We start from the raw sequence: 25,284 nt of genomic DNA on the forward strand, positions 1-25,284 counted from the left end.
CGGCTCGGATTGATCCCTATCGGCTTACTTTCAATCAATAGGTTGATTCCCCGATGATAGCCTTTCAATCCGATCGTTTGAAAATCAGCTGACCCGATAAGGATCACCGTCTCCGAAAGGACTTTTCCCTACGAGCGTGAGGTGGAAACGCTTTACCGCATGCATTTGCGAGGCGAAAGTAGCACTCGATCGTACGCGTCCAAAACATCACTCAATTGACGAAATCGGAGCGTGTCACTGTCCGAACTTTTCGTCGGCATTCGACGTTGCCGCGCGTGAGGTAAAACTTTGTACCGCACTTGCAATGAAGAACACTCGTGGACAAAACATTACACCTGACACATGCGAAGGCGTCTGCGATTGCAGCCTGAAGTGGGCCTCGCGTCGTCCGGTCAACTGCGATCGGCTTGCGCTAAAATGCCCCTTCCGTCACTCGTTCGGTAATGAACTATTGCCGAGATGAACGCAGTGCATGCCGCAACACAATTTTTACTATTCGCACTCGTGGCTCTCGGAAAAAAATCGTCTGCTTCAGAATGGCGACATACAAAGTGTCTCGAAAAAAAAAAGCGCACTTTGAGCGCTACAATAAGACGAGAGCGCCGTATGAAACTTGTGTCGGAAGAGGCTTCGCTTTGCATGCACATTAATATTCCGAAACGTGTAGAGATTAATTAATGAAATTTTGTATGTCACGACGATTTTGTGCCCTTTGTGAAATTCACATAAAACGATCCTCTGTGGAGGGTCGTAACAAAACATCTGTAATGTTTTTTGAGAGACCATATAGGAGGTCTCGGCGAGTGGCGAAAGCGACACCTCCTGCCGACGAGACGAGAACTCGCCTCGCGCGGCAAAGCTCGGTTCGGTGAGGTCCTCGAATTACGGCAAATGGTTTAGGATTAGGGCAGCACCATACTTTTTCCACGATTATACGTGATAAAATCGTTAACGAAACCATTGAACAAGTTAATTCGCCAGCCGCTCTCGCACACGCACCCAACGCGACCTGGTTATGGGCGGCCAAGAATGTTTCCCATCGAAGTAACTTTTCCTGGGAATAAAATTCCAAAAAATTTAAATTAACTGCGTGTGGCTAAGTACCCCAGATTAATTGGGTGCCTTACTTCATCGATTATTTAATCATAAAAATGAACATACGGCGTTCAGGCTTTATAAATTCGTCCGTATAAGAGATAACATCGCAGCTTAGGATTACTTAACTCGGGAACACCGAGATTCCAACGTAGGTCACACCATCACGTGCGTCGATGTGGAGGCCGTTTGGTGTGAAGAATTTCAACAAAAAGTGAATTTAATCAGCCTAAGTAAGAGAAAATTACACGTAATAAAACCACGGAAGGCCGTAAAATTAGGGTGTAAATAACGAAAGCCATAACTGATCTCCTTGCCGTAACGTCACAATAAAACTTAGAAGAATGAAGGTAAATATTCGCACTCGTAATATTTTTATTACGAGAGTCGTAACCTCCATCGACCTGTCGTTGATAGGTCATTCCGGATTGTAATGACTTTTACGGGACACCTGTGAAGTGCTATGGCAAACTGTACCGTTACAAAAATGTGATACGCAAAATTGGAAAAGTTGACCCAGCACCCCCTCGCAGGGTAGACGCCGCTAGTGGGGTCAGCACCAGCTGTTTTTCTGGAAAGACTTTAGCGTCAGCCCCTGGCTGGCAGACAAGCAATCAGAACGTTTTCCAACTTAGACGCATTGAATTTATAGCGGAAGCAGAAAAAGCAATAATGATTGTCGTTGCGAGATCTCCCTGAAATTCCTCAACCAAACCTTAAATCAATGAGGGCAAATATCAACCCTCGCAATATTAAAATTTTTTAAAATGCTCAACCTTCATCAATCTCGTCCGGGCCAATTACCCCCCCCCCCCCAAACAGACGAGAAATTTGTTTAAAGTCGCAGGCTTTTTTGCATATTTTTGTCTCAATTTAGACCGCAAAAACAACCGATTTCCATCAGGAAACTGCCAATACGTTCGCATTGACTGGAGGAGCGGTCCGTCCCTACTAAACGGCCCTGGCCCTTAAACAACAAAAACAAAATTACCTTAAATGCAGCGAGGAATTTTCAGCGAAGCGAGCCTGACAAGAATTCGCAACTAGAACCCCACCTTAACCCAGTTTCAAAGTCTCCACATCCGATCTCGCAGGTTCGCGACCTGTCCAACAACCTTGTCCCCGCTGTCCAACCGTCTTCAAAGAGATCCGGAGAAATGCAGTTAAAAACTCAGATACTGCATGCGTTAAAATTGCACACGGAACACGTAATACTCGTTCGTGAGTAGTCTGATCGGCACCGGCTGAAATCGCGACGTTGCCGATAGTGAGTCCCGGACGCCCTTAGCGCACCAACTGAACTTGGACGACGGGAATTGGGGCTTTCATATGCGTCGGGACGGGACGATTCGGGATCGCTCGGAAGAGTTGTAACAATATTCTTGACTAGCAAATAACAACATGGATAGAACCTGTTTGGGATTACTTTTAGGTGTCGGAATGGGACGTTTGGAAATTTTCAATGAGAAACCTGTCGCTCCTGACTGCACTGTATCGGTCGTGTGTTGTAAGACTTCTTTGGGGGGATAGTGAAAGGATGCTGATGTAGAATTAGTTTTCGGGCCATCGTGAATGGAATATGGTTCGACGGGAAACGCCGGACTTGTTATGACGTACAGGGTGTTACAATCGATTCGAATAAAATCTCATTGCGTACTCGGGTGATTTTTAATGTTGACGATTGGGCTCCCTTTGGCGAAGCCGCTCAATCCGCCTTCCCTAATCTGCCCGTTGATAATAAAAATGGTTATTAAGTCGCTAGGTGAATAACGAGCCGTGCAGGTGTCGGTATATGTCAAAACGCGAGAAAACTTACTTCGGGGGCGTTCGGGACGCCCCAAAAATGGTACCTCCCGACGCTAATAGGGGGAAAAACTACATTACACCTCCATGTCCACAAACAATCGTTTTATCGCAGGAGATAAACCGCTTATTGCAGTGCTTCCCTAAACTATTATAAAATATGAGGGACATTATAACTACATTATGTTCACAGATTTTTGGCCCAAAAGCAGTAAAATTTACGAGTTCCTGAGGCTGCGAGGACCACTATTTCAAACATGGAAAAGTTTAAAATTCGCATCTCTGAGTCCCTACAAGCACCCTCATAATTTATACTTTCAGATAATGCCTCTATGGTATGTTGTATTTAATGCAAAATTATCGAACATATTGTTCCATATTTGCTATGCAATCCTCGGTTTTCAGTGAAGATTTAAGCAAGTGCTGGGAATTTGACAATACAAAAGCCTCGTGAAGCGTCTCAAATCGGCTGCCCAATGTGTAGCCGCTCCAGCATGTTCGAACATGCCTGAAAGCGTCCATTATATATGAGCGATATCAGAGCGATTTATGGAATATTCCTTTATTTATGGTATTATCGAATTGATGGTATTTATAGTACGAATTAAAATTAGATTTTTTAAATGTAACGTCATTTAGGGCCGGAGTGACGTTTCAACGGACACAATCTCGGAAAGCACTTAAGGTTCTCCCGATTTTTGATTTACGAAAACCCTACGGGGGATCTTCGTGATGTCTCTAACTTCTATATCGCCGATTTACTCTCATCACTCGTTTCGACTATCGACTCACTAACCAATTAAGTTTGAAATCGCTAAATGAGTAACATCAAAGTCCATAATTTCCCGAAATTTTAAGGTCTATTAAATACTCTGACGGCCGTTATGCATATGCGAATTTTATTAGGCTTATTCCGGAGGGAGACATTTCTGCGAGCCGTTGGGACACTTCGTGTTTATGACTAATCCAACGTGAATAATGAACTCGTCATTCACGATCGGTAGCATTTGTTGCACCGTGGGGATTAACGGGTCTTGGCGCAGGTGTGGGAACAGGCGCAGAATTGCCGCATTCTTATTATGGTGGTCAAATTATAGAGACGGGAACAAAGTTGCTTCGGATACATTATGTCGTGTCATCGGAAACTGGCTCTGAAGGGGAACTCTTGCCGAGTTCATTACTGCAAGTGACTATTAAACAATTACGAATAGCTCGACTGTTATTCTGCACTTTTCACTACTTTTCATCTTCTTGCTGCAATTTTCCCATTCAACATTAACCATTTGCACTGGCTCTTTTAATCTATCTCGACTTTATAGAAAGTCCTCCTTGTTGCTTTTAATTAGGGGATCCGTCGTGTCACATAAACTGAGCGAGAAGGAGTGTAGAAAAACTCGAACGTTCCCGTCCAATCGCAAGTGTTCGAAGTTATTTTTATAGGGCCCCAAAAGGGGAAAGCACAATATGGGTCCCGGAGTTACATTTATTAGACTCGTCCCTGACAGGACAAGTTTTAATTAATTTATCGGCTCGTACGACCAGATAGACATCGACGGAAAAAGTTTCGTCCCTGCGGCCGTTTTGCCGTAATGTTTCTCGATTAGCCGCCGGATGTATACGGTTATAAAGTTTAGCGGATTTCCCATTGGTGGGCCCCTCATGCCCCGTTTTGGATATTAGGTTATGTGTGTGTGATACACCACATATTACACCGGGTAACTTGTGTTAATTTGACAGCTGAAGGTACATCCAAGTTTTAATGCTCACGGCGATATGATATGTGCACAATGAGTGCGTCATAACTTTCGCGGGTATACGTGCATCCCCGTATCACTGATAGAATTCAGTGTTTTAAGGGTTGGCAGTTCGTGAGCGCTCGCAACAATTGAAAAGAATTTTCATCCGAAACGTTTAGGTAGCAAATTTTTTCGGTATTGTAATGGATGGCCCGGAAAATTAGCCTCATCAATCAGGCCTCAGACAACTTCATTAAAGTTTAAATCATGATAAAACATATTTCGGGACAGGGCCTGACAAAATCTGATAAAAGTTTACAGCAAAAGTTGAGATAAATTATTATAAATATTCTCTCTTAAAGGCACGTCCTGTGTTTTCCTCGCGACTTTGCAAAATTGCTCATCAATCACCAAAACACCGGTTTTTGTAATGATCTCCCAGGCAAAGTTCAATCAAACTTTGCGATACATTTTCCCCCGCCCAAGCGAAGTTGTGGAATTATCTGCGAAATACACTGCGTGACACGGAAAAGAGAACACCCCGTAAAAACGGTTCTGTTTAAACGGTTTTTGGCGCGCAGGTTTGCACGTGGGAACACGAAAAACCATTAAATTTTCACCCACATTTATCAATGCATCTGCGGGTTATCAGGAATTTTAGGTTTTTTTTTAATATAAAAATTGCAACAAAATATCAACAATATGACTGCAAAATGTCACTTATTGGTGTATGGTGTGCCTAGAAGGCGCTTTTAGATCGATCAAATGTGCCTAAAAGCAGAATGCAACGAAATTTTCATGATTTGGACGAATTTCAGACAGGTCGGAGTTAAGGAAACCGCCACTTGAATCGCAGCGTAAACGTTATAGTGAGATGTTGCCAGGCATGACTCCGACAAGAGCAGACAGGCAGAAGGGGAAGTACTGGACGATCCCGACGAACGACAGAAAGCCAAGATCGCCGCCTTCGAACTACGGCCCTAAGAGATCGGTTGGTCTCGTCGAGACCGCTGGCGGATCAGTGGTTCGCTGAATATGGAACACCCATTGGGATTCGAACCATTTATCGCCGAACGAAAGGTTTTAGGAGTCATTTCCTGCCGTCTCCATCTGGTATTACCCCTCACCTTCAATGTTCGTCAAGATTGACTGCAGCGATAGAGAGAACGGATACATTGGAATCTGGAATGGGATAGTATCGTGTTTGCTGACAAATCCAGATTCTGTTTGGGCACGCATGATGGTCGGGCAAGACTAAGAAGAAGACGAGATCCTCAGCTTACAATACTGAGGCAGGTCCATCAGACTGTTGACGGTACTGGCTTGAGGTGCTATTGCGTATGGCGGCAGGTCACTTTTCATTAGGGGCTGTATGTCAGCCCAACGATACATCCAAGAAGTCTTGGACCGCCACTTCGTGCCTTATCCGAAAACTCTTATTGATCCAGCCTTCCAGCAAGACAATGCACGACCACATGTGGCCAGAGCGACTCCGGACTTCTTTCAGGAAAAAGCAATCAATTCGCTACCTTGACCACCTCGACCTCCAGCGCTCTAACCGGTTCAACCTCTATGGGATATTGTAGGTTGCATAATTTACTTCATCCCTCACAAACCCTAGCGGCGCTATGTCATGCTGTCAAGTTAGCCTGGAATGAGATCCCCCAAGAGGACATCGATCACCTCATTAGACTCATGCCTAGACGTGTACAGGAATCTATAAGACACCGCGGAGGACCGAAAAATAATTAATTTCTCTTTTGGTTTATAACAATTAAATTTGTTAATTGTTTTAACGAAGTATTTGTTTTGACGTAAGAAACAGGCATACCAAAAGTTATCTAAATAAAACCAAACTTACGGGGTGTTCTCTTTTGTAAGTCACGCAGTACGACTCCTGAGGAATTAGCTTAATTTTCACGTTATTCCTTATCGTTTTTTTCAGAGGCTTTTTAGCATTATTGCCTCGGTGTTTTCTCTATGTTTTCTCGGAAAATCTCGGATTTTCGAGAACTTCGTGAGGATTTCCCAGTTCGGCTCGAACTTTGTGTGAGTTTCCCAGAACTCCTTGTAGCGAAAAACGCGTTCCTTCTCAATTTCAGCAACTTGAACACTTTCCCAATTTCTTAGATGAAAAATACAAATAAATGAACGAATGCTGAGCACACAAGGAAAGGGACCCTCACACCAGTTCAGCCCCAAACAACGCTGGGACTGAAAGACCTATCTGCATCTCCTCGTGGAGTCCTGCTAACTAACCCCATTGGAGGGAGGGAGAGGTAACAGATGCGGAAGATAGAAGAACAAATGTTAATGGATAAAACTGGGGAGTGCCTGGATGGGGAAACGATCTATTTCGTCCTCGGAAATCAGCCCTTGCGGCAAACACAACAATAAGGTCAAAGCGAAATGACAAAGGGAGCTATCAGCCAAGGACGGCCATACACGTATGGATGCCACAACGCGAAAAATAATCATCTCAGGGGAAAACGCAAAAATTCAGGGATAATTTCCACTGCCGAAGGACAAAGCAAACATTTCTCTTGGACGTATACATCAAGAATGGTAACAGCAATAGAAGGGCGCAGTCCAGGTGATCGAGGGAAACAAGAGGGGCCTTGCACTGCAAATTGAAAACACATGAATCGAGCGCGGGGAGGCGCGAAGCTAGCACGAAGGCCCTTCCGATTACCCGAAGGGCTAGAAAAAGTACAGCAGGAGCAGAATGCCCCAAAACTGAGCAGTCTAAAATCGCAACGGGTCAGGAGAGGGCGAAGTCAACTAGCAGAAGATGAGCGATTGACTTGCCAAAAGACGAGCCTGATGACGGCTGCTCGAGGACGAAACGTCGGCGAAAAATTTTTAGACGGCCGAGCTTTCAGCTTCTGCAGAGGAACGAATGACATTCCGTAAAATGTGCACCAAATCGACGTTCCTTTGTTGGAATCTCGGGAACTACGCGAGTTGGGAACTCACTGGGGAAAGCTCTGGACAATCACGCTAGCAGCGCAATGACCAACACAGATCGGCCGATACTATTGGGATATTTTGGGGTTTTTCAACCAATCGCTCTAACGGCATTACTGACTGATTGAATCGGCGATGTGACGTTTCCAAAAATTCGAGAAGGAAAAGCGCCGGCTGCACGGGCAACGCGAAATCTGAATTTCTTGCACTATTGAATCCTCCGAGTAAATAAACTAATCTCATATAACTTTGTAATATTCAACATTTCCTGTCCCCATAAAAGAAACATCAAGCCCGCTTGCTGCTCAAAATATGGCCCTTTTAGTTGTAGCAATCACAGCTCACACGTCGCAACAAATTGACAAGCTTCCAGCAATGTTGCTGGAATCTCGGCTTTAGTAGTTCTGATGCATTCGCCGTAGCTGATATTTAGCTGCCATTTATAGCGACAGTTTTAATCTTGCGCCATAAGGATCGATGTTATTGGATTTGCCTTTTCGAAACAGTCTCGAAATCCGGAAGTAACTCTCGATAACGATTTCATTTGCACCAAATGCATCCAGGATTTTACTACTTGGAAGTAATAAATTCTCTTGGCGACCGAAAACGACGTTGTTCTATGGAAATCCGGCCATCTTTATAGTGTTTTGGTCAATTATGGTAATGCACGGATTGAAATTCAAATAAATGTGATTATCTGTTGGGTTGAAGCGCATTTGCATTATAACGCTCTCGACACTTGTCATTTTATATTGTTCTATTATGCTCGGATTTAATATTGTTACGGGACGTGCAGCTTTATTGGGACACAGTGCCAATTTGTTTTAAAAAGCCTCGTGCCGGTTCTGAACACCGTTTCCAAGATTTGGGAATGGAGGTGACAAATTTTCTCAGGAACGCGGAATAAAGGGAGCTTATTGGAAAACGAAAGAAGAATAATATGTACAATTTTTTGGGCTTTCGGGATATTGATTTTAGATGGTATTCCGATTGGAGACAATCACTTGGAAATGGGAAAGGTTCGATTTAAAGTGCTTTAGGTTATAGATCAATAAGGGGGTGAGAGATTTAGAGAAGAGCGGAGTTAATTTATTAGGTGTGCCCGCCTGCCAACGAAGCATGCTGTTTGATAACAACGGCAAATTAAGGCGCATTTCCGTGTACAAATTTGCAAGGGCATAGAGCAGCAGTCAATTGGAAAGAATGTCACCGGGATTATTACCGGACGGACATTAATGTTCGTCTTACATGAAATTTCTACCACCGTCCATTTCCGCCCGTTTAAACGTGATTAGTAAGGTACAGTGATAAATGACTAGGTAAATAATGACCATTTCTGTAACCGGCTAAGAAATGCGCGGTTTTCTCGCGCCATATTGCAGGACCTCGCTTCGCTCGTTCCGCAGACATCATTACCCAAAATAGCATTTCCCGACGAGTTTCGTACACATTTTTGGCAATTTTGCCGTTTGACAAAGGACGCGCAAAAAACCGCACACATTTTAGTATATTAAAGCTGACCCGCGTCCGCGGGGCCACAGCGACCGTTGGTATAATGCCAGGCAAGTAGCGAGTCCTTTCCGCTGCCGGCTCCGGAATCCGCCATTATTACCCGTGCCGAACGACTTTAAAGAAAGTTTTCTCGCCTTTGTTCCAACAACAAATGAATAACAGGGGAGTAATGACACGCATTATTTCCCTGGCGAGATGGCCGGCCATCAAGTCGCCGTCGCTCCGTTTTTGCTTTGTTTATGGGCGGCGTGGCGGTGAAGCGTCGCCATCGATTTAAATTTTTTTGAGATCGTATACAGCGTGTCCACTCGCGACGCCCCCGTTGGGATATTGGTAGTCTCGGGAGACATCCGGTCGATTACATTAGAACAAATTTGCAGCTAACTTATCGGCAATGGTCACGTTAAGCACACGCAAAGGTAGCCGCTATGTCTCCATACGTAACGTGACTTGTTACTTACCAACGTGTTAAATAAAGTCCACTCAGTCTTGCTAATTTTATTATCATGTTTTCTCTCACGAACAGAGCCCTTTAACGCTAATTAAGCTAATTTTAATGATAATGTGGAAAATATGTCAAAATAAGGTTAACGCGTGTTGAAATAAATGGCTTAAAACACCGTAATGGAATACGGTATGTGACGCCACCAACGTTAGCGCTTTTTAGTACCTCAAGGGCGGTAGCAGGACTGCAGCTAGGGAGAAACGAGAAAAGTACGATTTAAACCCGGTTATGGAAGATCTCACGGTTGCGCTTGTCTCAGCTGTCGAATCCAACAGTTCCAATTTATGTTAATAATTAAAACTAATAATAGGCCTTTTAACAAGCAATTAATATGCTCTTGCCATACTTCCTTCAAAACATAAAGTAATTAATATTAATTACAATGTGACGCACTTCTTACGGCGAAGGGACTCTTCTTATGGTGTAACTTTTAGACAGTGGAGGAGAGCTAAGGTTCGCTAAGGGAGGGCGGAGCGACGAGGAGGCAGAAAATTGGCTTATTACGAGGCCAAATAATTAGAAACGAGGATAAAATAAACATTACAGGCAGAAGTACTATATATGTATTTTTAAGGGATATTTTTAAGGGAGATTAATTAGCTAATCTGGGTAGAAGCAACAGAATATCGGAGCGATGACGCCGAAGAATCTAATTTCATTTAAAATAGGACGGGACAGCGTCAGAAAATCAGTCGGCGCCCGGTTCGGACGGCTCACGGACGGGACTCGGGCAATTACGCCTCGTTCCTAAGGTCGGTAATTTTCCAGGATATTGGAAACAAATTACGTATTAATTGAATCTATTACTTAACGAAATTGATTATAATCCCTGAAATATTCAGCACGGAAGCTTAGTCAGTTGTGTGAAAGCATGCCCACAGGAAGCTGGTCTCACCGACGAAGGCGGCCATCCTCAAGAATAACAATCAACCCGGAAACCACGCTGGATGGTGATAATTATTTCATTTCGCAATGAGCTAAACAACCCACTGGAAGATACTCGCGCAGGCGGTAAATCTGCCTTAAAAAAATAATTAACTTTAATTAATTAAAATTTCCGTAATAAACGGCCTGGAAACTCACCGCGGGTTTACGTTTCTTTTGCCTGAAGAAAAAAGTGGAATCGTTTAAAATTCATTTCAATTGCCGAGTTAGGAGAATATGTGACTCGTACCCCGGCGACGCTCCGACTCGTCATCCTTGACCGAAAATCGCAGGTCAATGAGATATTCGCTGAGCGCGAAGCACACTGATAGGGCGGCGCCATCTATGCAGCGTGCCGGGACTACATACTTTGCGTTGGGGCTCTGCAGGCGTCATTATTTAATTAATTAACTTGATAATTTGAATGTTTCGTTCCAATAAACAAGGTCTAAAATAATAAATTCCGAATGCGCGCCAATAAATCGTTAGGTGGATCCTGGCACTGGTTGCCATAATAAATATTCCCTAATTTACTTTCGTAACGCCTAGTTATAAAACACTTGCCACGGGATTTCTTCGTTATAACATTCCGTAGATTTATAGCCTATTTGGTTACCCCAATTTAGTTTCGAGTAAGTACTGATATTTCTTGCGGATTTGCTTCCGAGGAACTGTTTAGCACGTGTAAAGTTACGATTTAATTGGGAGGATTTATGACTTGACCAGCGGCGGTGATGGTCAAGAAGGGTGTACTGCTAAGCTCGGCATGCAACTTTGCCGCCTGGAAGAAATAAAGGGTTTTGAGGAGCTCACATACTTCGCAGCCATAAATCAATCACACCTCCACTTCTATTCTAATGCATTTTTTACCATTAACCCTTGTCAACCCTTTTTTGCAGTTTGCTCGCCCCAAGAGGGCCTTTGTATAAACTGCCACCGAACTCAGGCACACTTTATAATAAAATCTTTCAAAATTAAGTTGTACGGAAAGTGGCTTCCAGAGCAAATGGGAGACAATTTGACCAAACAAATCTCTCCAAGGAATTAATGTAAATACCTGTTCACGCAATTGCGGACGGTTCGGTCTGTTGTCTGTTAGGGGAAGGACAAAGGAAAGAATTTTTTAATAAAACTGAGAAAAAATCGCGTTAACCCTGGTGTCACTCGCAGAATAGACAGGACCGTATTAGAATGTTAAAGCAGAACTTATTTCCATTTTATTGTTTTTTCCTGCTCTTGTGTTGGGGTATATATGACATATGCTAACGAGGTGGTTGTGTATGAGTTTCTTGGGTCGGAGGCACTCCAGAATTTATTTTTGCTCTTTCGGGTGGTACAGATTCGGAAAATCCAAAATGTGTTCGGTCCAAAAGGACCCCTTAGGCTGGTCTTGGCGAGGCATGCAGTTGTAATTTTTACCAAAAGAAGCGGTTTGATATTGGGCCTGGCCGTTTTCTCGCAGGGGCAAATGCCTGTTCCATAAGAATGAGGAATTAGATAAACACTATCGATCTCGGATGCTGGATCTGTTCCTTCCTTAACTCAGCACCCTTGCAGAGGAAATTTCCGAGAGAACCACATCGTAAAACCCGTTACTAGTGCCATCGGAAAGGAGAGCTCCACGTATGCAGGGCGGCCGGTTCCAAGGGAGCATAAGTGTGGTCCGCCACTCTTTTTTCAGACACCCTGTATGCCCCATGGGTTCGTTGAATGGCTGCAAGGTATGTTTGCTCGCGTTTCTTCTCTTCACATTTTCAATCCGACACCAAATTATTTTGTTTGTATAGCGAGTGCAATCTCATTAATAATTCCCCTAGCAGGATATTGTACCAGGTGTAGTAATTTTTGTTCGAATAACAACTGAACAAGCTTAATAAAGTTTGGCATTTGGATTGTATTATTTGATTTTTAAATATTCGAATTTTCAGCACTTCTGAAATTCCCCCGGCCGTAGTTCGGATTACACTTTGTATAGGTGAAAAATAACCCAGTGCAACAAAAGTTAAATTTAATACATCAAAGAGAACACCGGAGATTTATTTTTGTAATTTTTTACGTCGGTTTACAATGCGAAAGGCTCATTGATTGCGAAGTTACCCAAAAAGACAGTGCCGTGGGGCCTCAATTATTGAGTTAATATTGCGTAACTAAGTAGTCAATTATTAGGGGTTTTCGTAGGAGGATCTGCGTTTCCCACTAACGGATTTAAGTCTAAACAATAAATTTGTGGATAAGCCCATACTATACTGCCTCTATGAAATGAAGAAATGTGTCTTGACGGCAGGTCCCACGAGAAAGGCGGCAAAAAATGTCTCAACGCCTGATAAACCGCCCAGTGGTCCAATATGTTGAAAAAACTAAAATATCTTATTATATATCACACACAGAAATGCCCGAGGCTGGTAGATAATAGCAGTTTCTTCTAGTTCGATCGGGTTTTCATTGAAATCGGGTTTTGACGGTGACACATATTATATTGTATGCAGTTAACGTGGTTCTGAGTTTGACCACTCGGCAACATTTCGAACCACTGTTATCGCTTGCATGTTTATCTCCGACCCAATTCTTTCTGGAACCTGCCGTGATGACTCATTTCTTTTTTTCACACTCGTAGCATAACCAGAGGTCTCAGGAGTAAGTTATTTTTGCGGATGAACATAACTCGTTACTCACGTCACTGAACTGGATTTGAACCACTGTATTTTACAACCTGGGGTAGGAATACGCAGCTCGACTTTGATCCTCCGCGGGATTCAGATCTTGGATACGAGGCACAGATGATTCAGAATTGTTCGTCTGCAATCTTGCACGGTGATTTTCGGTAAAAATGCCAAAATAATCCGATGCCCACGAAGGTGTTACTGAAGTGACGTGGCTTTTTATGCACGTCACAGGCATCACGTCAACAGTGATGCCACACCTTTTCACAATTAATATGCAGCAGAGACGTTGCGAGCTTCTTAGACGGGCTGTTTAAGAACTTGCGCATCACACCAACAATAATAATAACAAAACCGAATATAAATAACCAGGAGCACCATTTTAGTTCTCGAGAGAACGAATTTTTACCGCGGAAGTTCATGAGCAAAGACCAACATCAAATTCAATCGAAACGTCAACAAATTAGGCGCAACCGCGCAAAAAAATGGACTCATTTTTAGACGTTCAAATATATCTTTATCCTTTTTTAGCATATTAAATTTGCGTGGCTTACGATTTTACGTAAGGCGACTCTCAATTGTTAAATTTTGTGACGTGAATAAAAAGTTACGTCAGCTAAACCATATTTGCAACAATATCGACAGTGAACGTGTGGGGGAGTTTTAGCCGCTAAAAATAGATCTTAAGGGTACGTTATTTTTATGAATATTAGGAACACAATAAAAATGACGTGTTTTACTGTTGTGAGGTCCTAATTTGCATCTCTCCACGACAAACAAATACGCCCACCTCCACGGTTCGTAAGAATCACAAAGGAGACCATAATTCGATAATTACTCATTAGTAGTGGGTTAACTCTGGGGTCCTTAAGATGAGTGATTGGACCGTTCCACCAAGTTTAGACACCAGATGTATATACCGTGAGATTACTAACTCCGTGCAGCACGGATCGGGCTGCTTTCTGGCTGGCAGACGATGCCCACAAGGACATTAAAACTTAATTCCATCATCGCCACAGCTTAAACGAAGAAACTTGATCTGAAGGCATTAATAAAGGAATGCGCGCCATATTCTGCACGATTGCGTGTGCATAATTCTAAAAAATTATGCTCTTTAAGGTGAACGATGCCACCGAAGCTCTTTTCTCTGCAGGAATCCATAGTGAGAGGTCGAGGCGTGAAACGTTCTCACATGCGAGAATTCGTCTACCATCAGATCTCCACAAGAAGGACGAGACTGCACCTCGGCATTTTTCAACCTCTTATCCATATATTTCGCGATACGTTGAGTGTATTGAATGCAGCCCGGCTCCGATGGCTGTAAATATTCGCCAAAAATGAAATTCCTCATTCCCTCGAAGCTTAACTAAAATCAAGTCGTCTACACTCCTTATATTACCCTAATAGAGCCGTAAAGCAATAAATAACGATTTCAGCCCTTTCAGCGTCTATAAATCATCCCCGTCAGTATTTGGCAACACCGGCGGCGGAAAGGGTGCGAACTGCAAGTAGAAACTTTCCATAGGAGCCCCGATTTTCTTTGGACGATCATTCGTTATAAATCTAAAGAAACAAACGCGACACTACTTTACATATCTAAGGGAATGTTCGAACAAGAGGAGGATGCGCTTCTTCCAGGTCCAATTCATCGGATGGGGGTCGTTATTAAAGTTTCACTCCCCTCTAATTTGACACGTGAAAGAGAAAGAAAGGAAAACCCCCGGAGGCGAAGCTCCGAGAATTGTTTATTAAATTCTTTGCTACTGCAAAGCTCTCGCATTACCAGCTGCGAATAGTGCTGTCAGGGGAAACGAAGCCAAGTTATGTACGACGTTGCAGTGTTCCTTTTCTTGTTCTAAAAGCGAGAAAGTTTGCCGTGTTTTTATATGTACTGTTGTTACAAATACTGCGTATTTGGCTTCTAAAATTGAACCACAACATACTGTAAAACGGGCATTATTAACCCTAGCTGAGTCCTGATGGAGAACGTGAACAGCTTAAGCAAACAAAGACTATTTTCGACAGGAAGTTAGGCTTTTATGCTCTCGAAATATTTCGGGTCCTAAAACAACCCCCGTTTTTGAGGTCGAGTTCTGAGGTAAGACGTGCGGAAAACAAACATCTGTATACGGTTCCTCGCTTACCTATCTCCTTTCAGACGCACTTCTTTGTTTCTCTTTTTTCTCACGACAATAAAACGATATTTAAAAAGATCCCTTTAGGAATGGGGGCATCGTCGTCATTGTCTGGAATTTAATTGTTGCTCTTGCAAAACCTGAGCCCGAGGGGAGTCTCTTTCAAACAATTTTTCCACATTTATCTTTTTCAAATCTCCTTACATTTATCCGTTTTGCGAAAAAGATATTAGGCTCGCTCTTGCGGGATTCGTTTGCTGGAAAATTCTTTATTTTTCACGTTACATTTCTATCCGATTACGGTTTACCAGGCCGATTGTGTACGTGTCCTTCATAAATATTCCGCCCTTCATAACAAGGAGATAAATTATCGGCCGAAGCGCGGAGTGGTGGTGAAGCCAGCCCTTAGCACCGCACATGGCTGGGTTGGTTGTGCGTTTCAATTCGTTAAATGGGAAAAAATTATGCATGCGAATTTTCGAACGCTTTGAAATTTAATGATAGCTGACGCCTACGTGAACCAGAATTGGGAATATCACGCAGTGATTTCGTCTGAAATTCATGCGAATCTCATGAGAGCGACGATCGTCGATCGAAACGAGCGAAAACAGAAAAAGGAGATTCTTAACGGAAACCTCCCATTTTTTGAACATACGTCTTCGGCCTCATTCGAACCGCAACAGCATTCACCTCCCCGAACGTACACGGTGTCCCTTTCAAGACTGTCCACTCCCCACGCAACTCGAGGCCCGTCAATCCCGGTTATACCAAGCAACAAATTCCCATTCATTCCCGATTATACGGTATGTTTTTTTAAGTGCCATTAGAGGTTGACGGCATTGTACATTAGGCCTTTGTCTGGTTTCTAGCCGCCAAAGAAGTTCGACGGTCTTGCCGGGCGAGGTCCTCGCGCCTCATCGCGTAAATCGTGCTTATTACTCTCCCTCATTTATTACAAATTATGTGAGGTAGGTATTTCGAGGCATTTTTCGTATAAAACGATCAGAGTAATGGCAATTCGAGCTCTCTTAAGCCGTTGTGCCGTAATAGCCGCTAATTATGATATGCCAAAGACGGCGGCGAAAAGTGCCCATTCGAAAGTCAGCTTTATTGCGTTTTTATTATTATTACTTCCGTTAAGATTGTGTGAAATGAAAAGGCGAGATAAAAAGCCACTTTTGTGCTCCCAAATTAAATCGTACACGAAATTCGGCCTCAGGTGGTTGATTGACGTCGGGGGTAATTTACTCTTGTTCGGCATGGGATCGCAAACAAACTACCCGTCTATAGGAAACACACCCTTTTTTTGTGCGAAGAAAAGAATTTCTTAGTTCGACAGGCCAAAGGGATCCCCATTGTTTGCCATGCTTGGTGGTTTTTTTCGTGGAAAATACTGAATCTAATCATGTGAGTAATTAGAATTCCATTATTCTAGGACCTCAATCGAGCCTCAGACGCGTATCTCTAGGAAACTTTTGCAATTTCAAAAGTGCAACAGGTACTAACGTGACTCAGTATCTCAGAAACAAAACAAGGTGTTGCAAGTCCGCTTATCCAAATCGCATCGGGCGATCGATTTGAGTCATCTCTTTAAGACAATTCCTGTATACGTTTCCGAGATATCTGCGTTTAAATTTTGAGAACTGGCAAAAGGTTCCTCCCTTTCAAATTTTCAGGGAATTTTCAAAATTTCCGAGGTGCAATTTTTCCGCTTAATGGACCAATGTGATCCTGCGTTGATGGAGGTCTGATCGATAATGTGAGTGATCCATTAATCACACAAAACTGTGCAAGAACCGTTTCATTTTGGCACTAATTGCCGGCGATAACTGCTCCTGTCTCAATTTGGACCTTCTTGTCCTAAACTGCGCGAAAACCGAGAGGGGACAAGTGAACTTTACAGACCTCGGAGTGGGGCACAAGTCAGTCACAGTACCGACGAAGGTGGATCCGCTGAACGTGAAATTTAAATCAGAATAAATTTCAATTAATTTTTTATTGGTGTTCCATTTAAAACTGTGTCCTAAATCAACACCAGTATTTGTTTTATATGTAATTGCGAATGACCATCACCAAAAAGAGCATGGCTCAATATTGTTCTAACAAAATTAAGCTCGTCCATTCGAAAAATTCGCACTTCTTTATGTTAATTAATTAATTTTACTTCCCCCATTTAGATTTTAAAGTTCGGTCTTTTCCCGCTATTATAGTCCGGGAGTTTACGGCCGATTCCCGTTATAAGCCTCCAGCGACGAAGAACGAAGCAGTGGAAAACGCGAGATCTGCGGCTCCCGAGATGTTGCAGCCTTTTTCGCTCAAAAATTATATGGAAAACCCTCGATTTAAGTATACTTAAATTTCCTAAGAATCGCGCGCGAATCGATAAAGAAATTCATCGTTCATTTCAGTGTCTACAGCAATGATGGAAAACAAACATCGACCACTGCCCGGCGGCAAATTGGCCTTTTAAGAAGTGAATTCTTTAGATTTTTCACAACATGTTGTAATCGTTAAAGGTTCGCATGCCTCACACCATAGGCCCTATACTTCCCAGTTACGGGACTCAGTACACTCTCCTGCAGCACGTGCGCAAGCGCGATATTCCCAGAGCATTTCGTGCTCGTTGAATAATTTAGTATTACGTCATTCGGGCGGTGACTGAACTCGGCTTCGCCTCGTTCGGCGAGCCGCGATCAGCGTGCGATAAAGATCCACGTTTACGTCCCACTTCCGTGCGGTGGATCCGATTTACCGCACGCTCATAGGAAAAAGCAACATCATCGTCGAATGTTCCCATTTGTGACAATGGGCGCCGATATTGGCAATCAGTCGGATAATAGTTGCCATTAACAAAGACATTAGCCGCAGTGCGCGATGGCCTCTTTATGACGTTATAAACATGAAAAAGTGCTTTTTTAACAAAGCGTCATCGTTTGTATCGAACTCCAAACGGCCTCGGTTTGTTATTTATATCTCTGCTTGATCGGTATCTGTGTGCGTTTTGTTTTCAGGCTAAGCGATTTTTTATGGGTGGATTTGAAACGCATATAGGTAGCAAGAATGTGGGAATTTAAGGGAAAACACGACCAGTGGCGGAAACGTTAGTAAAGTAATATTCGTGAAAGGGTGAATTGTAGGTTGAAGCGCACCATTGACGTAAACGAAGCTTGTATATTGAGCTTTCGAAAAATTATTACGTTTTTGCAATTTCGGGGGACCGTCAAACTGAAATTGATTCCTGCGATCGTCACGAGGCCCCGACTTGAACCCGTTGGATTTTTTTTTTTTTTCGGATTTTCGACGCCATCGACACACAAATCGGTACTCGACAGGCAGAAAAGTGTCTTTGGACAACGTTCGATGCGTCATTTCGAAAACGGTTAGAGATGCGACTTTTTGCAGAACACCCCCTTGCGGTTGTTTAGGTCGCGGCACTTACTTTATAATTGCACAAGTGAAAATGTCTCGAGTCCTTTCGTTTGTTGATAACGTGCCGTCGAAATCAAATGGAAAATCCGGTCACAAGGGGGAATCCCCGCCCATTCAGAATCTTCGGGGAGCATCAGTGCTCCGTTGTAGGGTAAGATTTACCCCCACAAAAAGAACGTTGGCATATGTGGCATGTGCTGATCGTGGCTAGATCCAAACATCGAAGAGAGCTTTCTCAGGTTTTATAGCGCCATTTAAAGGCTTTCTTCACAAAAGAAGCGCCACTGCCTTGAATTAACTGGAAACACTGGACGCTTCCTGCTGCAGTATCAATATTTAGACAGCCTTCGTCTCTTGTAGAGTCCTTTGTTCCGTTAAAATTAATTTCGCCTCTAAATGATTCCATCGAGCACAATGGGCCAGTTTCAAATAACTGTCAAAGTTAATTTGTTAAATATTTCAGCCCGCTTATTCAGATGGCCCTTATTTACCGGTTGTTTCAGCCGAGCTCGAGTTCCCCCTTTGAAGTAAGAATCAACAGCAAATATTAACGTAATTTCGTAAACATTCACGTGACTCATTCCACGACAATGTGAAATTTTGTTGATGCGGCCGTGTCGCACCACTGGCGGCCTAACCACACAATTGTGATAAATCTACACATGCAGAAGGGCCGATGTCCCTTTAGATGCCCTCGAATCGATGTTACATTAATTTGTAATCCATCAACTTGAATGACGTCCAGTTTGGTTAAATTGCGGAGGAATTGGTTTCATTTAAAGGGACTCACGTACCTGGAGCTTGCTGGAAAACATGCCCCGAGGATTTTTCGTTCCGGACGTACATAATGCGATTTTAGTGCATTGCAATCTGAATTTTTATATTTAGTAATTGAGGCAATTACGCAAAACCTCTTCTTTGATTGGGCGAATTTGAAATTGCGCTGGATCTAACACTTTTACTGTGAAAGGTCCAATTTAAAGGACTCCCGCGGAGGGCCGTCGAAGAACGTAGGGCCCGCGACGACACACAGATGGCGCACGGATGGGTCGGGGCGGAGCGATCAGAAATTCTAACTGCCGCTCGATGATAGCTAATGTACATAGAGGCCATGCTCTTTAGTATTCGTTCTTTAGTATTCATGGCGCTCTATATCACGGAACCGCCGTAGGTCCGATCCCCATTTCTCACGATGATTTTTCCCGTTCATCATTTTTCTAAGGGGAACGTCACGCAGTTGTGAAACAAGAAGCTGGGTCAATGGATTTAAACGAATCGCACGAAAGCTCTTAAACATGAATATGGAGGTTTAGATTTATGGTCTTAAAGGAGGCCCATTCCCAGTCGCTCATATCGGTGATATTTTCAACGAAATTGGTTCGTCATGCATCACGAAAACGCGAACACGAAATCCAAAAAGAATTAAACAAATAATAAGGATGGTGCTTTGTGTGTGATTTATCTATTCCGTGACTATGACCGTCTGATACTATTGTGTTTGTTCGTTATTAAGAGCGCCAATTCGTTAGAATTCCTAACCAAGGGACGAAGTGTAAAGTAATTATCGGCTAAAAAAAAGGGGGCGCCTGCAGATGGCCGAAATGTGGCATCAGCGCATTTTAAGCCAGTTTTGATCAACAGTGCGCGTTTGGCTCGGTGTTTTTGCATAAGCTCGTAATGATTTTAAATCGAATTATTTAGAGAAAATCGTTTAAAATGGTAACAATGGCGGTGAATCGTTTATTTATTTTTTTAAACCAGGCAGCCTTGCTGAAAGATTCGATCGCTGCGACGCCCGAAAACCACTCGACCCGGCAACCAAACTGAGATATCCGGGAAATTGCCTTCAACATGCGAGGTTTTGGTACGAAACCTCCTTGGGCCGTTGGTAATTTTAATAAATACCAATATTATGCGTCGGAACTCTGCCAGTTCCGACGCCGATTTTTCCTGGCTTGCTCTCCTGCATCAAATCGACAAAACAAAATCAATTCTGGAATGAAAATCGGATAAAAAGCTGCCGATTACGCTTTTGATGTTTGCTTTTGTGTTGCTCTGATGTGTACTTTGTCAATCGCGTTTTCACCGAGCCTATATTTATCGCCAACGGTCCTTGTTGTTTGCTTAATTTTGTAAAATTCAGTGCACAAAATATGCGGGAAATTGGAACTATTTGCAGCTGGGAAACGTAGGCTGGAAACAAACAACCGGTCAATTGCCAAAGGAGTTGCCAGAGAACGATTTGGGTTTTCGGGTTCAGTGAAACGCAGCAACATCCACTTTCCTCGAATCGCAAAAAAAAAAAAACAAAATATGGCGTGTTTTTTTCTCTTTTTTTTTTTTTCATCCCTTTACCCGCCAAGCCCGCGTTCTGCAGATCAGCTTCCGCGTTTCGAATTTTATTGCAATTTTTTGACGTTATTTAGAGAATTGTGTGGAGGACCGAGCGCCGACCTTCTCAGGGCTTGCAAGTGAGTCCGCTTAATTGCATCTCGGCAGGTTCTGGTCATAATTGATAAACATGCGGCAGCGCGGCCGATGCCAATTTTCATGTAAGAGCCATTGAATTCAATCATCAGTATCAATAAACTCATTAAAACCCAAAGCTGTGCCCACTACAAAGGCAGTTAGACAATAGAGGCTCTCACTCTATCGTCCCTGTCCCTTGAGCCATACAACTACACTGCGTCTGAACGCTATTGCTCTTAACACAGATTAGAGTATCTTTTTTCTCAAAGCTGCCACGAATTTTCAATATATACTGTTACAGACAGATACTTTTCCCTAAATTGTCTGATATTTCATCATCCCCTCACACGAAGAAACTGAATTTCTCCGGTGTTTCTCAGTGTTTTCACTTGCGAATTTTATCAAAGCTTTTCTAGACTGTTTCCAATTTTCTTTTTTACTTTTTCCATCCCCGCATAAAACAACTTCGAATTCCCCAAGTTCTGAATTTTACTAAGATTTATTTGAGCTTTTAGAATTAATGACACAGTGTGCCCTAAGTTTTGTTCCGCGAAGCAGCCAGGGTTTTTGTATACAGAGAGAGACCATCTGGCTTGCATCTTGCATCGCTCGTTCGCACAACAATTCCAGATTTACCAAATCCAGTCCTTTTCGGATTACGACAAAACGGTGTGGGTTAAACGGTTTTAAACATTACAAGAGCCCTAATGTTCAACAAAATTTATCGAAGTTCTGAGCTAAATGCCCGCTAACTACCCTCAAGCCATAAAGTGGTTGAGAGGGTAATTTCAACAATGTTAAATATACTTTCCGCCCTTTTTACAGCCCCCTTGAAAGTCCGATAAATCTACAATACCTTTGGTAGACGGAAAGGCGGAAAACTGTTGTTACGCCTCTCGTGGGTTCGGTGATATGTGAGACTCCTTTTCGAAGTTCGTGAGACTCAACAAACTTTATTTAAACACAAATCCAACGTGAATAACGCGCAAATTTCTCAAACAACGATTACTGGGGACAACTATTGCTTGTACCCATTGAGTTATATATTATATGGGCATCTTAGTTGATAGACGGTTTAATGGATTTAGACTTCATGTTAGAAGGCGAGTTTGGGCATCCCCGATGCGGTATTGCCAAGTTGTGCAGTTTTCCACCACTGGTATTTCCTTAGATTTAGAGACATCTCATCTGGCATCTGTCAGCACCGATCAGGGCTTCGTAGCAGTGCCCTTGTCACCGTAAATAATTCGTCCTAACTGAAGTCCAACTGAAGGTTCCACGATGGTTGATTTTTTCTCTCTATAGGAGCTATGCACCTTCGCATCTGGCTAAATCCCTTCACTAGCTGTATCCGTTAATATGTCTCAGGTAATGCCACTTTCCGATCTCGTATTCTTACAGAGTGGCTCTTTTCAGAGCAGGAGACTTCAGTTCTTCGCGGATATTTAGAGGAGTGATGGCAACACTGCCGATTTGAGACCGTATATATGCTAAGCCTTAGATTGTGCAACAATTTAAACGACCTCGTATGTCTTAAGGTAGCTGAGACTCCAGTGGCGGAGCTCAAAAGACAGGTACCCTGTGTAACAAGCGATTTCGTTCTAAATCCAAGTCTGTTGCCAAGATGGCTCTTAGGATATGTGAGCTGAGTGGGATTTATGCTTGAGCGCTTTAAGAGACAAGAAAAACGTAACAGTTTCAAGTTTTCAATTTCATTGGGGATTATTTAAGCTTTCAGGAATTTTCAAGATGTAGACTTGGAACAAAGTTTCCCGTCCTCATTTTTTGGCTCTTTTCATCTCGACGCACATGAAACCTGAACTCCCCATATACGATTTCAAATTTTTTACTTTTATTAGTAACTTTTTAAGCTTTCATCAACAGAGGAGAGCGAGTCTCCAATTTCTCAAAGTCCCCCCCCCCCCCAAATGTTCAATATACATAGAGAGAAATAGAGACCTTTTCTCGTTTTTCTCGTTTTGTTCGGCCATTTCTAGTCAACGACTTAACAAGTTTTAGATGGTCGAAGGAGCAGTTGAGGGTTGGACGTTTGAACAAAACTACCACTCGGGGAATCACACGGTTTAGGTAAAAGAATTTCGCACGTATTATTGTTGCCCCCCTTGTGTTGTAAGATATTTTACAAAAAGCAATCTGCGGATGTAATGAGGGTTATAATGTTAACGCACGTATTAACGTTAAGGTTCAAAAAGCAATTTCAAAAGTTAAAACTGACAAAAAAAATAGGAGAGGAGTAAGAGCGCACCTAGCACGGATCAACGTCTAAATTCACCTTAACAGGAAATTGAGGAGCGAGAGAGCTAGAGATGATTAATGCATTTCGCCATTAAGCGTCTTTTTCTCCGTAGAATTTAGTCAAATAATTTATGAGGGATCCCGCAGGGGGAGGAAATCAATCAGATCCGAGAGCCCAAGAGGAGAGATTTTTGAACGGATTAAATAGAAATAGATTCGGCAGCCGACGGATTGAGCAGGGTCGCAGGAGCGCCATATATCCCAGGATGATCATTTTTTATTTACGACCATTTAAGTCAGCTACAGACTAACTACTTCCAAGTCCAAGCCTAAAGCGAAACTCCATGGAGGGCGTCGCGGAGTTCGGCCCGAAAGCTGATTCCTCACTCTATGCAGCAAGAAACAACAAAAAACAAGGAAACAGAAACATTAACCAGAAGACAAAGACAAATGATCCGCCCGACGGTTGTTAAACTAATTCATTAATTTCAAAGTGGAACTTTTTGCTGTCCCGGAAACGTTACGCGATTTCCGGGCCTACACAAATTAAAGATTGCTGTAAAAATCCGGCTCTTAGAAGAGGGTTTTAAAATTTAATTGTCTTGAAAGTGATCCCCTTAATCGAATTCCTTCGATCCGAGATAATGGGGTAATAAATAAAAAATTGCCCTGGTTATTGTCTTATTAGTTCGCCGGAGTGTAAGCTGAGGCTCCGCCTAGAGTCGTAAAAAGATTTCGGAGTTTAGCTGAAAAAATATTGCGGCATTTTGAATTAATCGCCCATTTCTGAGGTAACGTAAAGCTGAATTCGAGGTGAGACGGAAAGTTTCGTAATGAAAACAGCCAAATAAATCTTCATATACAGGGTGTGGCAAACTTTAATTTTTTTTTCCCCCAGCTCATTTAGCGAGGAATTCACTTCATCATCGCAGATTTCCTTCTTCCACCAACGTGGCGAAGTCTTACGTGGAACGCGCCGTTTCGATTCCCGACAACCACCGTCGATGATTTTTCGGGTGCCATCTTTGTCCCACTGCCGTGTAGACAAGTGACTTTACCGCGTGCATCTGTCAGCCGAAACCGAAGCGATTCGAAAAAAACAACGTGACACATGTCAGCGTGAAAAATCTTGTCGGGCAGAGTCCAGCTTGCAATAAAACTTTTTAACGCGCGTGAGCGTGCAAAAATATTGCTGCCCGCCAAAAATTGAACTTTCGCGACTTCTTTTCAAACTTATGAAATATTTCGCTTATTTTGCTGTTAAAACTTTCTGTTTACCTCGTTGATCATCGTTTTATGAAGAAGCAACGCAAAAAGGGCTTATTTAAAAAAAAAATCGTTATTTTAATAATGTAAAAATATATAATAAACGGAACGTTCTGGTTTTTATTTAGTCGTTTCAGCAATAAAGCGTCGACTAGTCGTGACAAATTGAAAACTTCGTAGTAATTTAAAGTTAAATAAATTATTAGCGCCATCTAGTTGAGTAGAGCAAGGGATAAAAAAAAGGAAAAAAATCACAGGAGACGACTTAGTTTGATAAACTTTATATCAGCTAATTTTAAAAGAGCTTCATCCATAGTTTGGATAATGCGATGTTGATTTTATGAGTAGAGAAAACATGGTTCGACTTTATCTTTTTGTTTGCAGCATAAACCGTTAGTAAATGTGATCTTTTTCTAAAACCTAATGGGGAAAATCTGTTTTGATTGTTTTCTGAAAATGTGCCAATGGAAACTGCCGACCTTGAAAAGTTTTGACTTAAAAAAAAATGACTCAAAGATGCGTCTGCA

At 42.6% G+C, this 25,284-nt stretch overlaps 1 protein-coding gene across 2 annotated transcripts in view; it reads right to left on the bottom strand.

Moving 5' to 3' along the window:
- Window positions 1–13,495, bottom strand: part of LOC136342644 (protein O-mannosyl-transferase TMTC1-like) — a 167,519-nt gene extending 154,024 nt beyond the window's left edge. The window contains exon 1 of one of the 2 annotated variants that reach the window (XM_066288657.1): window positions 13,216–13,495. The gene's annotated coding sequence lies outside the window, so the exon portion shown is untranslated. Of the gene's footprint in view, window positions 1–2,086; window positions 2,381–13,215 lie in introns of those variants that run through there. The other variant, XM_066288656.1, reaches the window with a different exon arrangement.
- Window positions 13,496–25,284: the final 11,789 nt, after the last annotated feature.

The sequence above is a fragment of the Euwallacea fornicatus genome, chromosome 12, assembly GCF_040115645.1.
Source record: "Euwallacea fornicatus isolate EFF26 chromosome 12, ASM4011564v1, whole genome shotgun sequence".
Classification (NCBI taxonomy): domain Eukaryota; kingdom Metazoa; phylum Arthropoda; class Insecta; order Coleoptera; family Curculionidae; genus Euwallacea; species Euwallacea fornicatus.